This window comes from Prionailurus bengalensis, chromosome F2 (assembly GCF_016509475.1).
Source record: "Prionailurus bengalensis isolate Pbe53 chromosome F2, Fcat_Pben_1.1_paternal_pri, whole genome shotgun sequence".
Taxonomy (NCBI): Eukaryota; Metazoa; Chordata; class Mammalia; order Carnivora; family Felidae; genus Prionailurus; species Prionailurus bengalensis.
In genome coordinates, this window is record NC_057353.1 from 20,441,004 (window position 1) to 20,456,199 (window position 15,196).

General features: G+C 39.2%; 1 protein-coding gene across 8 annotated transcripts in view; it reads right to left on the reverse strand.

Annotated features, from left to right (window-relative positions):
* NCOA2 (nuclear receptor coactivator 2) overlaps positions 1-15,196 on the reverse strand; it is a 293,750-nt gene that overhangs the window by 193,256 nt on the left and 85,298 nt on the right. For all 8 annotated transcript variants that reach the window (XM_043601182.1, XM_043601180.1, XM_043601175.1 and 5 more), the window contains exon 2: positions 1,685-1,741. The gene's annotated coding sequence lies outside the window, so the exon portion shown is untranslated. The remainder of the gene's footprint in view (positions 1-1,684; positions 1,742-15,196) is intronic.

Here is a 15,196-nt window from a genome sequence, read left to right on the forward strand (position 1 = left end):
AAATAAATAAACATTTTTTTTAAATACCAAAAAAAAAAAAAAAGAAAAAGAAAAGAAAAAGAAGAAGAAAAAAAAAAAAAAAAACAAGAGAAGAACCCAAAAGAGCAACCAATATCCTGGACGCCTAAAGAAAACTGCTAAGGACACAAGGAAATGGGTGGTCTGCTTATTCCTATAGCTATCTTTTTTTTTTTTTTTTTTTCCCAGTAAGCTCAATGCTCAATGTGGGGCTGAACTCACAACCTCGAGATCAAGAGTCGCATGCTCTACTGACAGAGCCAGCCAGGTGTCCCTCCTACAGCTTTTTGATCATGAATTCAAACATCAACATATGAAGTGGAAAAATGACCAAAAAATTTCCCCAATCTAGAAACAGAAAACCAAGTAAGGAAGTCACATTGTGTAGCCAGTGACAGGTAGTGGGAAATTTCTAACTTATTTGGTTTTTAGAGACTGCAATTTTCAAATCTCTCACTCTCTATAAAGATACCACAAAACATATCCAATATGGCAGCACGATCCAGTAAGGAGGTAAAAAGCTCTCACACCTGCTTCAGGTTTGTCCGCAACTTGATCATAAGAACCTTCTAGGGTAGTGACAAAATAAATACAGAACTGGAAGCATTACCCTCTGAATTCTATCTTGATTAAGTATACTTTAGTACATAAAATATGCAACACAGGTAATTTCTCAGAACATTTAAGAGTCATATACTTTAAGTATCTGATACAAATTAACTTCATATTTAGACATAAGTATAAAAACTACTTCCAGTTTGTATTTATAGATGCAGAGTTCAATGACTCTAAATATAAATGAACTCTTAATATATACTACCTAATAATTATATTAACAAACATTTATTCAGTCTTTCCTATAGACCAGGCACTATCCTAAAAAGTCAGGGATACTATTTTTTAATAACACAAAAACAGTCTCAAAGTTCATGGAGCTTATATTTTCATAGGGAAGACTGTAAAGAGGTAAGTAAAATATATCACATGATAAAAATCAATCAGGGTTGTGTGCTAAGAAGTGACTGAGAAGCTATTTCAGACTGGTTGGACAAGAAAATCCTGCTTATTAAATTTAAACCATTTACCTCCATTTGCTGCCAAAATTGATAACAGCTATTCTTTTATTTATATATAAAAATAAATGTAAACACATTTTGCCAGGTTATGACATAATTCAAATTATCCCATGGGTATATATAAACCTATCCCAAATATACACAGTAAGCGCTGATAAACGGATAAGATCACCACCTTTCAATTCATTTCTAACACATTCTGACAGAATTTTTACAATAAAACAGAAATGCTGACAAATATGCACTTTGTTTTTTATTTATATTTATTTACATGTTACTTTGCTAAACTCTGAATAGAATAATTTTTAATATTTGATTTTACTTAAAAACCGAAATATTCCAGGGGCACCTGGGCGGCTCCGTTGGTTAAGCACCGACTTCGGCTCAGGTCATGATCTCACAGTCCGTGAGTTCAAGCCCCGCGCCGGGCTCTGCACTCACAGCACAGAGCCTGGAGCCTGCTTCAGATTCTGTGTCTCCCTCTCTCTCTGCCCCTCCCTGCTTGTGCTCTGTCTCTATCTCTCAAAAATAAATAAATGTTAACAAAAATTTAAAAAAAATTCCAATAGAAGGGCATAATTTGAACTCACCTGTGCCTGTACACAGTGCAGAAGATCTATAAATTTGTAGCCAAATCCGAGAGAAATCTGCAATACAAACAAACAAGCAAACATGAATAAAAAGATGCAGAATCCTCTTAGACTCATTAGCATGGAGGTGATTTTTACAACCAGTATACAAATAACTCATTAATAATATCTTGCCATTAAATTGCACGATAAATCAAGACATAGACTTGCTGTATTACTTCTATTTGGATAAGAAAACATCAAATATGCAAGGCCACATTTCATTGTGAATTATGAGGTGTCTATCCTACAAATTTTTAGTTCCCACCGTAACTCTTACTACACTTTCGTGTAGCTGCTTAGATCTAATGAGAAGCTGAGGAAGCAGCAGAGGCCTGAGCCCCCTATTTCCAGACCGCCCTCCCAGAACACAGGAACACAATGCACAATAAATGTCTGCTGAGTAAACAAATAAATAAAATTTGCATCACGATCTTAATTTGCTGTGATTTATAGGAAACCAAAAGGCTTGAAATTATTGAAATAAAAATCTATGTCATAATTGTTTAAAGAAGTTCAGAAGTGACCAGGTAATATGCTATCTCAAAAAAAAAATGTCTTAAGTAAAATGATGCAAAAATGCTATATATGACAATCTTAACAATTTGCAAGAGCAAATGTAGATAAGGAAGAAATGAACATGTTCGATCATGAGGGTAGATGCTCACCAAATTTCTTCTGGGAGTATACCCTTGAGAACAAAGACTTTACCTCCAAAGGACCCTGCAACATTTTCTCTGATCCACACAAAAATCCCTTCCACTGCACCAAAGAAGTTTGTTGCCAAGACGCATCGTGAGGAATACAAACACAACAAATAAGTGCTTATGATATTTCACGTGTATTCGGGTTTACTACTTTTTAAGAGGTCTAAAAGGGAAAAAGAAAAAGAGGCGTAAAGGGGAAAGAAACAGAAAAAAATTCCATTTGGATTTTTACAAGAACCTGATCGGTCTAGAGATCATTGAATGTAATGAAATGCAGCTAGGGTTCAGTCAGAGATGATTCATGAAAAACAAAAGAAAATTTGTATGCAAATAAGAAGTTATCACAGTAAGTAAAACGAATGGATTCTCCTCAAGTGGCAGGCAGTGAGTAGTGTGCAATAAACTGTTATGTAATAGAAGCCATCAGTTCTTTCCAGCTCTACTGGGGTAAATGTATTCATTATGCTGCCCTACTTAAGCCCATTATAATTCGATACCAACAACTAATTCGCTCAAGGACATCACACTATGAAACAATCGAGAGCTAAAAGTTGTGATTATTAGGAGTGATGACATTAAACTATTACTGCTTGGTCTATATTATTCGGCGTGTTTTTACTAATATGCTAACGTAATAGGAGGAGAAAGTGCCGACTCATCCAATGCTGAAGAAAGAGATAGAGGGGACATGAAGGTGTGGATAATTTCCACAGTACAAAATGGTATCTCAGTGTAACGTTTTAAATGAGAGGTTATAATGAAATAGTTACAAACACAGAATCACAAAACGTTTTACAAGTTCCTAAGGGAAAATCTCAGCCATTTAAAGCGACAGTACAGGCAGCAACAACTCCATGACAAAGCAACACCTTCTACTGCCCACCAGTCGTGACAGTTTTCACAAAGTTCTTTCCGGAGTGTGGTTCGAGGGAGGGAGAGGGGAAGGCTAGGCTGGTCCGGGCAGAGAGACACAATGAAAGTCAGGAACCTTGCAAGAAAGGGCGGAGGGATACTTGTCACCTTCTTTCTTACTACCACTACTATTTCCACTGTATGAACTAAAAGGATACACCGCCTCTCCACAAAGCAATGGGTCGCTATCAGAGGCAGCTCGAACCTCGCAAAGAACCTAGGAGGGTTCAGCATCATCGCACAGACCAGTTCTCGAAGCCTGCCTCTATCATCTACATATGGCTGCTGTTCCTATTATTCTGTCATTAGCAGCAGCTGAGGTACGTGACCTAGGAAATGTTATTGTGGATTCAACTATAAAATGAGGGTAATAATGTCCGTCTGCAGCATCTTGTAAGTATTAAATGAGACGATTACATACATAAAACACCTGGTACACAGTAGGTGGTACGTCTGCTGTCCTAGCAAGTGTGATCCTGCTAAATGCTGCTAGCTCTGACAGGTAGCTCGACGAAAGGATGGAGAACAGAGGCTTCAGGCCTCCGCTCCACCAACTAGAACTGATTTTTCCCTCAAATGTCATCATGGCTTTATCTGCCCAGCCTCCAGAGAGATACATAAACATGGAGACTGTTGGGAAATTTTTGAGACAGGGCTCTCTTAAAACTCATCCAAGTTGAAAAAGGGGCGCCTGGGGGCTCAGTCTGGTGGGTGTCCAACCCTTGCTATCGGCTCCAGTCATGATCTCACGGTCTTGCAGGTTCGAGCCTGCATCCGGCTTTGTGCTGACAGCGCAGGACCTGCTTGGGATTCTCCCTCTCTCTTTGCCCCTCCCTTGCTTGTGCTCTCTCTCTCTTAAATAAACTTTATACTCAAAAAAAAAAAAAAAGTTGAAAAGTACTACCTAATTTCAAACCTTACTATAAGGTTATAATAATCAAAACAGTGGGGTATTAGCCTAAGGAAGAGAACACAATCTAGAAACAGGCCCACACATTTGTGATAAAGGTCACAAGGTAATTACACGAGAAAGACAGTCTTTTCAATAAACAATGCCAGAGACTGTTATACATATAGAGAGGGAAAAGGAACCTTGACCTTTATCCTGCACGATGTACAAAAATTAACTCAAAATAGGGGCGTCTAGGTGGTTCAGTCAGTTAAGCATCCGACTTCAGCTCAGGTCATGATCTCACAGTTTGTGACTTCAAGCCCCGGGTCGGGCTCTGTGCTGACAGCTTGGAGCCTGGAGCTTGCTTTGGATTCTGTGTCTCCCTTGCTCTCTGCCCCTCCCCCACATGTGCTCTCTGTCTCTCAAAAATAAATAAATGTAAAAAAAAAATTAACTCAAAATGGATAGGATCACAGATCTAAATGTAAGAACTAAACTAAAAAACTTGTAGAAGAAGGCACCTGGAGAAAATTATTGTGGATAGGAAAAAAATGTTTAGATATCGCACCAAATGCATAAAATAAAGACCATAAAAGAAAAAAAGCTGATAAACTGAACTCCATTAAAATTAAAACTTCTGCTATTCAAAAGACATAATTAAAAATGAAAACACAAGCCACAGATTGGGAGAAATTATTGGCAAAATAATCATTTGATAAAGTACACGCACTTAAAAAATATAAAGAGCTAAATAATAAGGATGGTCAGCTAGAATAGACAAAAAGACTTCTACAACTCAATTATAAACAATTCAATGTTTTTAAATGGCAAAATACTTAAGGATTTTTTAAAATATATTATATATATATATATTAATGTTTATTTTTTTGAGAGAGTTCATGCAAGCAGAAAAGGAGCCAAGGGGAGAGGGGTAGAGAGAGAGAAATCTCAAACAGGCTCCATGTTGTCAGCACAGAGCCCAAAGTGGGGCTCAGTCTCACAAATCGCGAGATCATGACCTGAGCTGAAATCAAGAGTTGGCCGCTTAACCCACTTGAACACCCAGGTGCCCCTATGTTATATATATTATATAAGACATACGATGGGGAAAGTACACAAAAAAGTACTAAACATCATTAGTCATCAGAAAAATAGAAATTAAAACCCAAACATAATATGCTTAACATCCAATAAACCATCTAGGATTGACAAGGATAGGAAGAAACTAGAACCCCTCACAGGACATCCCTTGCTCGGTGGGAAAGCACAATGGTATGACCATTTTGCGAAACAGCTTGGAAGTTTCTCATCATATAACCCAACAATTTGACACCAAGGTGTGTTTTCAAGTCTCTTGGAGACAGATGACCATACAAGTAGTTGTACAAGGATGATTCCAGCAGTCACGGTCAGAACAGCTAAAAAGCAGAAACAACTAAAATGTTTATAATTTGGAGAATGGATCTTCTAGAATGTAATACGTATGTGCAATGGAATACCACTCAACAATGACAAGGAATGGATTACTGACACATATAACAACACGAGTCTCAAAAACATGTGCTAAGTGAAAGAAACCAGACACAAAGATAACATTATATAATTCCATTAATCTGAAATTTCTAGAAAAAGTAAAAACTATAGAGGCAAAACAGTGGTGTCTTGGGTTAGAGAATGGAAGCGGAGGATGCCTGAAAATGGGCACAAGAGAACTTTCTGGGCTGACAGAATTGTTCTAAAACTTGACTGTGGATGATGCTGAAGAAAAATGTATAAGAAACACGTGACACATATAACTACATATTTACCAAAACTCATCCTTTAAGATGAATGCATTTCATGGTATGCCAATCATACCTCAATTTTTTAAATGCTAAAAAAAATTATAAATGACTTTTAAAAAATGTACCTCTATATCCCTGCCCCTTCTTTCTACGTGATAATTGTCGTTACTGTGTGAGTAAAGGGATCGAAGGGAGAAAGGCAGTTCTGGTAGCAAATGGTGTAAACATTTGCCAAGCAGAGAATCAACTAGCAGGCTGCACGAATAACACATCATGGCTCTGAGGCAAAAAATGAGGACTGAGCCTGCATCACACAGAAAAAGGTTGCCGACAGCATCAAAGCTGATTATTAATGATTTTTCAAAAGGTGGTGGAGGGTTAGGAGAAGACATGCGCACGCTCGCTCTTATTAATTTATTTATTTATTTAGATAGATAGATAGATAGATAGATATGAAGGGTTAGGAACAGGGGTTAGGGTAGATAGGTAGATATAGATCTATCTATATAGATATAGATCTATCTCTCTCTATATAGATAGATCTAGATCGATCGATCTATCTATCTATCCATCCATCCATCCAGAGAGAGATCTATGTATATGATTACCAGAATGAGAGAAGAGCCATATTTCGCTGTTTTGGTTTACCATCACCATCATCAAATCATCACTGCCATCATCATCATCTACGATTTCTTTTTTTTTTTTTCAACGTTTATTTATTTTTTTGGGGGGACAGAGAGAGACAGAGCATGAACGGGAGAGGGGCAGAGAGAGAGGGAGACACAGAATCGGAAACAGGCTCCAGGCTCCGAGCCATCAGCCCAGAGCCTGACGCGGGGCTCGAACTCACGGACCGCGAGATCGTGACCTGGCCGAAGTCGGACACTTAACCGACTGCGCCACCCAGGCGCCCCCATCATCTACAATTTCTTAAAGGCCTCTGTGAGCGCCCCAAGCAGAGGTGGCTTAAATGGTTACCCCATTTGATCTTCCTGACAACCCTACAAGGTACCTACTGCTACCACTATCACCTCCATTCTGTAGATACAGAAACTTAACTGACAAGTGAAATACTCTTTTCAAGGTCACAGAAGCAACGCAGTGGCAAAGCCCGGATTCTAATCCGAAGTCTGATGGCAGAGTCACGCGTGCTTTTACCCACTGAGCTGTTATGGAAGCTCACTGTTTTGATAATGCTATCGTTGTTGCCAACATGATTTGAAAACGAGGATGCCAAAATGTGATCAACGTGAAAACGACCTTCTGGTTTCTGGTATGGTACAAACAAGACCAACAAGACCAGCAAAGCACATTCTCCACACCATCTACCCCTGCTGACATTTTTAGTGAATCCTGACGTTCTTTTTGCCTGACCCAAATGTAGCCTCACAGCCTTCTCAAAGTTGCCACTAATCAAAGGAAGTCATCATTCAACACATCGACGTCGATACGCAAGTGAAGACTATTTGCCGACCAAAACGACTAACTCGAGTTTTTATGGACAACAGAGCATATGGCACATGCTATTGAAGAAAGAGGGCTCTCATCAAAGGGAGCCTTAAAACTGCCATACTTCATATTTCAACATTAGGTTCCATTATTGGTCTTCGTGTTATTTGGCCAGCACCACCCCAGTGGTGTAGCCAGTCAGACAGGTTGGTAGAAATGAAGAGGACACATGGAGAAAGGGAGAGAAAGCCAGAAGTATTACTCCAATTACTTGAGATTTTTCAACAGTTTCAACCAAACATATCTAAAACATATACCCATCACAAGTGTATACTCATAATGAATGATTAGTACAATCAGTTATTTTCTTTTTGCTTAAAAGCACAAAAACTCTCAAATAATTTAACAAAAAACATACCTTGAACTCAGCATGCTTCAAATTATAGTACATCAAAAGGACATTCTCTCAAGACTTAACTATGAGAATATTTCAGATTATTGAACAGCATACTATATTTTTTATTTGATATATCTATTACACATATCTTACATAATATAAAAGTATCCTGGGGCACCTGGCTGGCTCAGTTAGAAGAACACGCAACTCTTGATCTCGGGGTTGTGAGTTCGAGCCCCAGGTTGGGTGTAGAGGTTACTTAAATTTAAAAAAACAAAACAAGGGGCGCCTGGGTGGCGCAGTCGGTTAAGCGTCCGACTTCAGCCAGGTCACGATCTCGCGGTCCGGGAGTTCGAGCCCCGCGTCGGGCTCTGGGCTGATGGCTCAGAGCCTGGAGCCTGTTTCCGATTCTGTGTCTCCCTCTCTCTCTGCCCCTCCCCCGTTCATGCTCTGTCTCTCTCTGTCCCAAAAATAAATAAATGTTGAAAAAAAAAATTAAAAAAAAACAAAACAACACAAACCTAAAAAATAAAAAAAAGGAAAAGAAAAAGAAATCTCAAAAAGAAGTATCCTAAAACATAGCTTCCATATATATTTTAACAAAATACTACAATATTAAAATCCCAAATTTGATGTGTTGTAAAAATCTTAACATAAATAATATGTATAGAATTTGAACGATGTAAGGTAAAATTCTTTCCCAATTGTTAAGCCGACGGTGCTAAAAATAACATCCAGACCACAGAAGAGTAAGTTATAAGTTAACTGAAGAACTTCTATATATACTTCAGGCAGCCTCTGTTTTCTTCGTTTAAAAGGCTCGACCTGCACTGCAGACAATGACTCTTAACTAATGAAAGTCTACAACAAGTAATTTTCATTTTCCAAATTCCTTTTTAAGAAGGTCAACTTGGGGCGCCTGGGTGGCGCAGTCGGTTAAGCATCCGACTTCAGCCAGGTCACGATCTCGCGGTCCGTGAGTTCGAGCCCCACGTCAGGCTCTGGGCTGATGGCTCAGAGCCTGGAGCCTGTTTCCGATTCTGTGTCTCCCTCTCTCTCTGCCCCTCCCCCGTTCATGCTCTGTCTCTCTCTGTCCCAAAAATAAAATAAAACGTTGAAAAAAAAATTTTTTTTAAAAAATCTCAACTTAAAGATCCCCTTAAAGTGACATTTAGCTCATAACTTATGTAGAAACATTAATTAACGAACCTTTAAGTATTCCTTCCAACTACTCATTCTGCCTATCACACATATAACTTAATTTGCTAGAGAAGTCTTCAGTTTTCTAGAACTGTTGCTTAAAATTAACTGAAGTTCAATCTTAAGATGTTCTTTTGTTATTTTAATTCAATTTAATAAAATGCTTCAAAAAGTACAGCAAGTTAAACAAGTAGAGATTTAGATTTATAACTTAATGACTTTTCTTCCTAAGTGTAAAAAAAAAAAGTTCTAATTAGATACATAGAAAAGGATGTATCATCAGCCTAAAAATTCCTAAGCTACAGGTAGGTACACAAACACAATGGATATGAATATGGTGCAAAATAACCTACCCATCAAATTCATAAATCTCATATGATCGTTCCTTTCATTTTTGTTTCTCACCCACCATGGTCTGAGCCAATGTAAAAACAATAAAGCAACTATCATAAACCAGTAACTCTTCCAAGAGTAGTATTCTTGCCAAGAGACAGACCTACCAGAAAAATTAGTCTCATACATGTACATGAATGAACATGGCTCACATTTGGAAGGGGACTAAACATATTCAATTTGGAGTCACTAACCTGAACATAACATTTAAATCCGCAGAAATGGTTAAGATTTCTTAGGGAAAAGCCAGAAGCAGGAGGAAGACCAGCAAAGACAAGTACTATAGAATCCAAGAGGAGACAGTTCTGAGAAGGAGAGGGTGCTCAAAATCGTTCAGTGCTACTGAGAATTACAGTGTCTACCTGGTCTGGCAAGCAGAAAGTGCTGACGACCTTCCTAAGAACAGTCTCACTGGAATGACAAAGATATAAAGCAGACCGGAGAAAGCACTCACAAAGGAACCGGAAATAAGGATTTGAACACAGCACGTGCAAATAAGGACTATCATCATCACCTTACGCTACAGTTAATCTTGCCTTCTAGACTGCTTCTTGAGGGCAAGGTAAGGTTTCATCCACCTGCTGGGGCACCTGGGTGGCTCAGTCGGTTAAGCCTCTGACTCCTGATTTCGGCACAGGTCACGATCTCCCGGTTTGTGAGTTGGAGCCTCGAGTTGGGCTCTGTGCTGACAGCGCGGATCCTACTTGGGTTTCTCTCTCTCTGCCCCTCCCCTGCTCACACACACATACTCTCTCTCAAAATAAATACATAAACTTTAAAAAGAAAAAAAAAACCAACCTGCTGTTGGATTAGTGATTTTTAAAACAACATTCCTGCAGAAGTCCTGGGGCTTTAATTAGGGAGCTCAGCCCCCAAGTCCACACATGATACGGTTTTTAAGGAATTACAGGAGAGAAAAGGAAAAATAAATTACCGGTCAGAAATTCATCTTTCTGAAATAGACATAAAAGACTCAGAGATGAATCTCAACCAAGACTAGAACATGCCATCCTGACAACCAATCAGTCTTCCCAAAATAAAAGGCCCTAAAACACAATTAGTAAGAATTTTAATTGTTTTTCTCCCACAAATATGGATAACCTTTGCCTGCAATGCTTTCCTTCATTCTCCTTGAAATGAGAATGTTACTGAAGCCTACTGTGTACATCAGAATAATAGATGATTTCTGTACATTGTCAGTTTATTTTTCACAATAAACCAATCTAAGAGGAAATGTCTACCTTCCTTAATAAAATATATACCCTGCAACTGTTAGCAGTAGGGGAAACAAATCCACTTAGGAAGAGGAACTAGGACTGTGAACTCCTCAGAAATTCACCTTCTCCTAGGCTTTTCTCCCTAATTAATGCTGCAATGACCACTCTCCAATATAAAACGAGCCTAGAACCCCCTTCCCTAATACCCCTGAGGGCAATGCAGGTTTCCTGATATCCCTGTGTAAAACTTACCTCAAGACTATGGGGTAACAAGAGAGACTGAACCAAAAGCAACATTAAAACTATATGATCTGCCTACCCAGGACCGGGAGGGGACACAGTACCCTCAAAACCAGCTTCACAAGGACCAGCATAAACTTTCTGTCCACCAGAGACCCCCCCCCCCCAGAGATTCTGTTTCCTCTCCCAGGATGGGCTTCCCCAAATGACTGTCACTGACTATGCATTCCCACCTCCTAAGAGGAGGCCACACCTTTCGACAGCATATGACCACATTAAGTTAATCATCATTTTAACATAATAAAGGGAATATTCATTTAAAAAAAAAGAGGCACACAGTATGAAGAAGATAGCATTCTTAAAAAGGAAGATGTTCTATAATACCTATTTTGCAACCAAGAAGAGGTTAATACAGAGGCACCTGAGTGGCTCAGTCAGTTAAGCATCTGACCCTTGATTCGGCTCAGGTCATGATCTCCCAGTTCCTGGGGGTTCCTGAGATTGAGCCCCCGGCCTCAGCACAGAGCCTGCTTGGGATTCTCTCTCTTCCTCTCTCTCTGCCACTCCCTCCCTCCCCCACTCACTCTCTCTCTCTCAATATAAATAAACATTTTTTTTAAAAGAGGTAATACCATTTGTTTAAAGTCAAAGAAGGTGTGATGGAGCTGGGTGTCAAACCCAGGTCCCCCTGACTCCAGCATTATGTTCTTAATACTGACTGCCTGTCAGGCAGCACCAATCTGCCTAAAAACAATGAGGAGGGAGAAGGAAGGTGGCAGAAGGGAGAGGGGAGAGGGGAAAAGAGAGAGCAGCAAGCCCTAAAAAAATGGTATTTTTTAAAAGTTGAAAACAGCCCACATGTATGTATATGTGTTCATGGCTATAATTCTATGTCACATTAAGTTTTTTAAAGTAAAATTACAATTTTACATAACGTAATTAAATGTACCAATCTTTTACACTTTTAGAAAGAATGTGGTATTCCAAACAGGAGCCCTAGATTACAAAGAGAAAGCTATGCAATTTAGCATGTGGGAAAATGGAGAGCTCATCCTTAGAGTGCAGATAGCACCTAGTCACATGTTTATTGCCTGTATGATCTCACTGAGTCAACTCACATATCCAATGGTCACTCAGAAGAAATATTATCGAAAGATACTTCATCAAAATTTTTTTAATGTTTATTTATTTTTGAGAGACACAGAGTGTGAAAGGGGGGGGGGGGAGGGCAGAGAGAGAGGGAGACAGAGAATCCGAAACAGGCTCCAGGCACTGAGCTGTCTGTCGGCACAGAGCCTGACGCGGGGCTCGAGATCACGACCTGCAAGAACATGACCCGGGCTGAAGTCGGACACTTAACCGACTGAGCCACCCAGGTGCCCCCTTCATCAGAAATTTGATTTGTTGTGTGGGCCTATATAGAGTTCCCCATTGTTAAAAATTTTTAATGCAATTTTTCATTTGACTGCATTTCTAGGTTCTGACAAAAACACTGAGGAATATTGGAGAAAATGGGATCCTGTGGCAGGAGTACCATTTTGAATAAAAATTTAGCTCTGGAAGAAACTTAAAAATAGGTTAACTACTCAGTTTTATGGATGGGAAACTGAGGCTCAAAGAGATGAGCACCTCCACCGAGAGCAATAGCACTTCTCATTCACCCTCTGGTTAAAGGAGTTTCTATGAACCCCAAAACAACTACTACCCTCAAGACACTAGCCTTCCCACCCTATCTTAACTAACTGCTATGGAAATCATCATCAAATACGTCAACCTTCGTATCACAGAAGGGCATAAGGTACACAAAAAGGTACGAGAGGTTTGTAACTTAGTTGTGAATCTAGAATATGTAGAAAAAATATCTAACAATACAAAACATAAATAAAAATCAAAAAATCTGGAGATGAGCTTCCTAATATCCTAAACATACAGAATAACAAGAGCTACCTTTTGCTGAGTATCAAGTATTAACTGCTGTGATACAAATTTTACAAGCATGATTTTGCTATTTCCCATAAATAGGCATCTATTGGTTCCATTTTGCAGGTGAGGAAACTGAAAGAAGTTAAAGCAAGAGGCAAAACTAGCAGCAGAATCTAGGTCTTTCCCAATACAAACCCTCCACTCTTCCCTGTGGTTTCTATCCTAGTTCCTTGCGCCAGGCTTCAGTCCTCCGCACTTCTTGCTCCACCCACCACCTTCCTCCCCTCCCCCACATCCTCCCAGGGGTGGGGGGTGGGGGGGTACAGGTGCGGGGGGTGGGGAGAATCGATATGGTATCATGAAGATGCTTTCTAACATCCAGCTATTACAAAAAACGCCACAAGCACCATTCACCCAACAAATAAATTCGCTCAACACAAACCCGTGAGTTACCCCCAAATGTGTCACTCACAAGATTATTCAATTATTGGCCTGTTGTGCCTATAAGCAAAGAAAATGGAAGAAATACTGATACTGTAGGACAAAAGACAGATATAAAGAAAATTTAAAAAGCTGTGACAACTCTCTCCAACACAAGTTTAAAAAGAAACTGAAACAATCCTAAAACCTAAGGTGGAACAGTTAAGAAAATAAACTGGGGTGGCTGGAGCTTTCCTTAATCTGGGAATCTCAAAGTCCAAGAACATATACAAATGTCCACAAAATTTTCATTCTGATGACAATCTCAGGTTGCTTACATGGATATGCTAAATCATGGATAACCATTATCCACACTGGTTGACAAACTAGTTGTTTTGGTTTTTTTTTAAGCGCATTTATTTTGAAAGAAAGAGCGATCACACATGTATGCATGAGCTGGGGAGGGGCAGAGAGGGAGGAGAGACAGAATCCCAAGCAGTCTCCACATTTTCACCAAAGAGCCCCACACGGGACTCAGTCTCACCAACCACTCCCACCAACCGGGAGATCATGACCTGAGGGGAAATCAAGAATCAGATGCTTAACCAACTGAGCCATCCAGGGGCCCCCCAGACTAGTATTATTTTAATGTCTTTCACATCAAGTCTTGAGAAACAGTTTTCTATAAGTTCAAGGAAAGAAAAATAGTGGGGGAGATTTGAAGTATCTTCACACAGCTAATAGTATAAGCTGAACTCAGTGGAATCTGAGCTCAGGTTACAAACAGCAACTTTGTTATAACCAGACAACACTGCATGGTATTGTTAATTTAAATCTTATTGATTTAGTAGTTTTGTTAATATTTAGTTAGTAAATGTGGTTTTATTTTATAGGTCCTAATGAAACTAAAATCTTTCCACACTGAAAAAGAACCAAGTAACATATACTAAAATGGTGTTTGTCATAAGGATCATTACACCAGTTAATTCACCCATTATTTACAATAAATATGGCTACAAAATATAGATTTACAAAATTCAGGTATAGCTTTTATTTTTAAAAAAATTCTGCTGACAAGTCAAAGTAAGACCCTACCAGTGGTCCCCAAAATGTCTGAGTATAGCTCCAAAGCAAAATTTTTCTAGGTTTAAACCTAAATGAGAAAAAATGGTAGTGCTTTATTTTTCTATAAAGCTAAATTTTATTAGATTTAGGATTTTCCTTTTTTGTTAGATTATGAGCTTACCATTTTGTGGGGTTAAATTTTCCTTCTGTTTTCTGAAATGGTGGTTATAGCCGATGTTTTTTGTTTTTTTTTTCCCCCCCTTGTATCATGACTTGACTGAATTCAAAATTTGGCAATCCGACATCAGTTCCCTAGGTTTGGGGGGAAATGTTTAATAGTACATAAAATCAAAATCTCTAGGCACCACTGGCCTATTATAAATGGTGTATTTATACACACAGACACACACACACACACACACACACACACACACACACACACACACAAATACAGGTACTCCCTTCTGGCACCACAGGAAAAATTCATTTTGAGCATGAACTTGCAACCAAGAAGTTCTTGTTTCTACCCAAAGAAATTTTTAACACTCCTTCCTCTCTCTTGCAGGTCTAGGAAGAAGAGCACTCCAGGCAGTCAAGCCAGAACAAGCATGGAGACAGGGAGAAAGGAGCTATCATCAGGTCCCTAAGTACTTAAAAGTGGACATTTTGCCGAACATCCTAAAATAAACCACAGCCTAATAAGGTTAACAGTAACAATGACAAGTCATACATAAAGAAACTGTGGAAGACTAATGATAGCAATAAACTCTGCCACACCTCCCACTGAGAAATGAAGTATAACTGCCCCCCCCACCTTGACAATGGGGTTGCCTTAGTGATTGGCCTGACCGAACAGACTGTGGCAGAAATG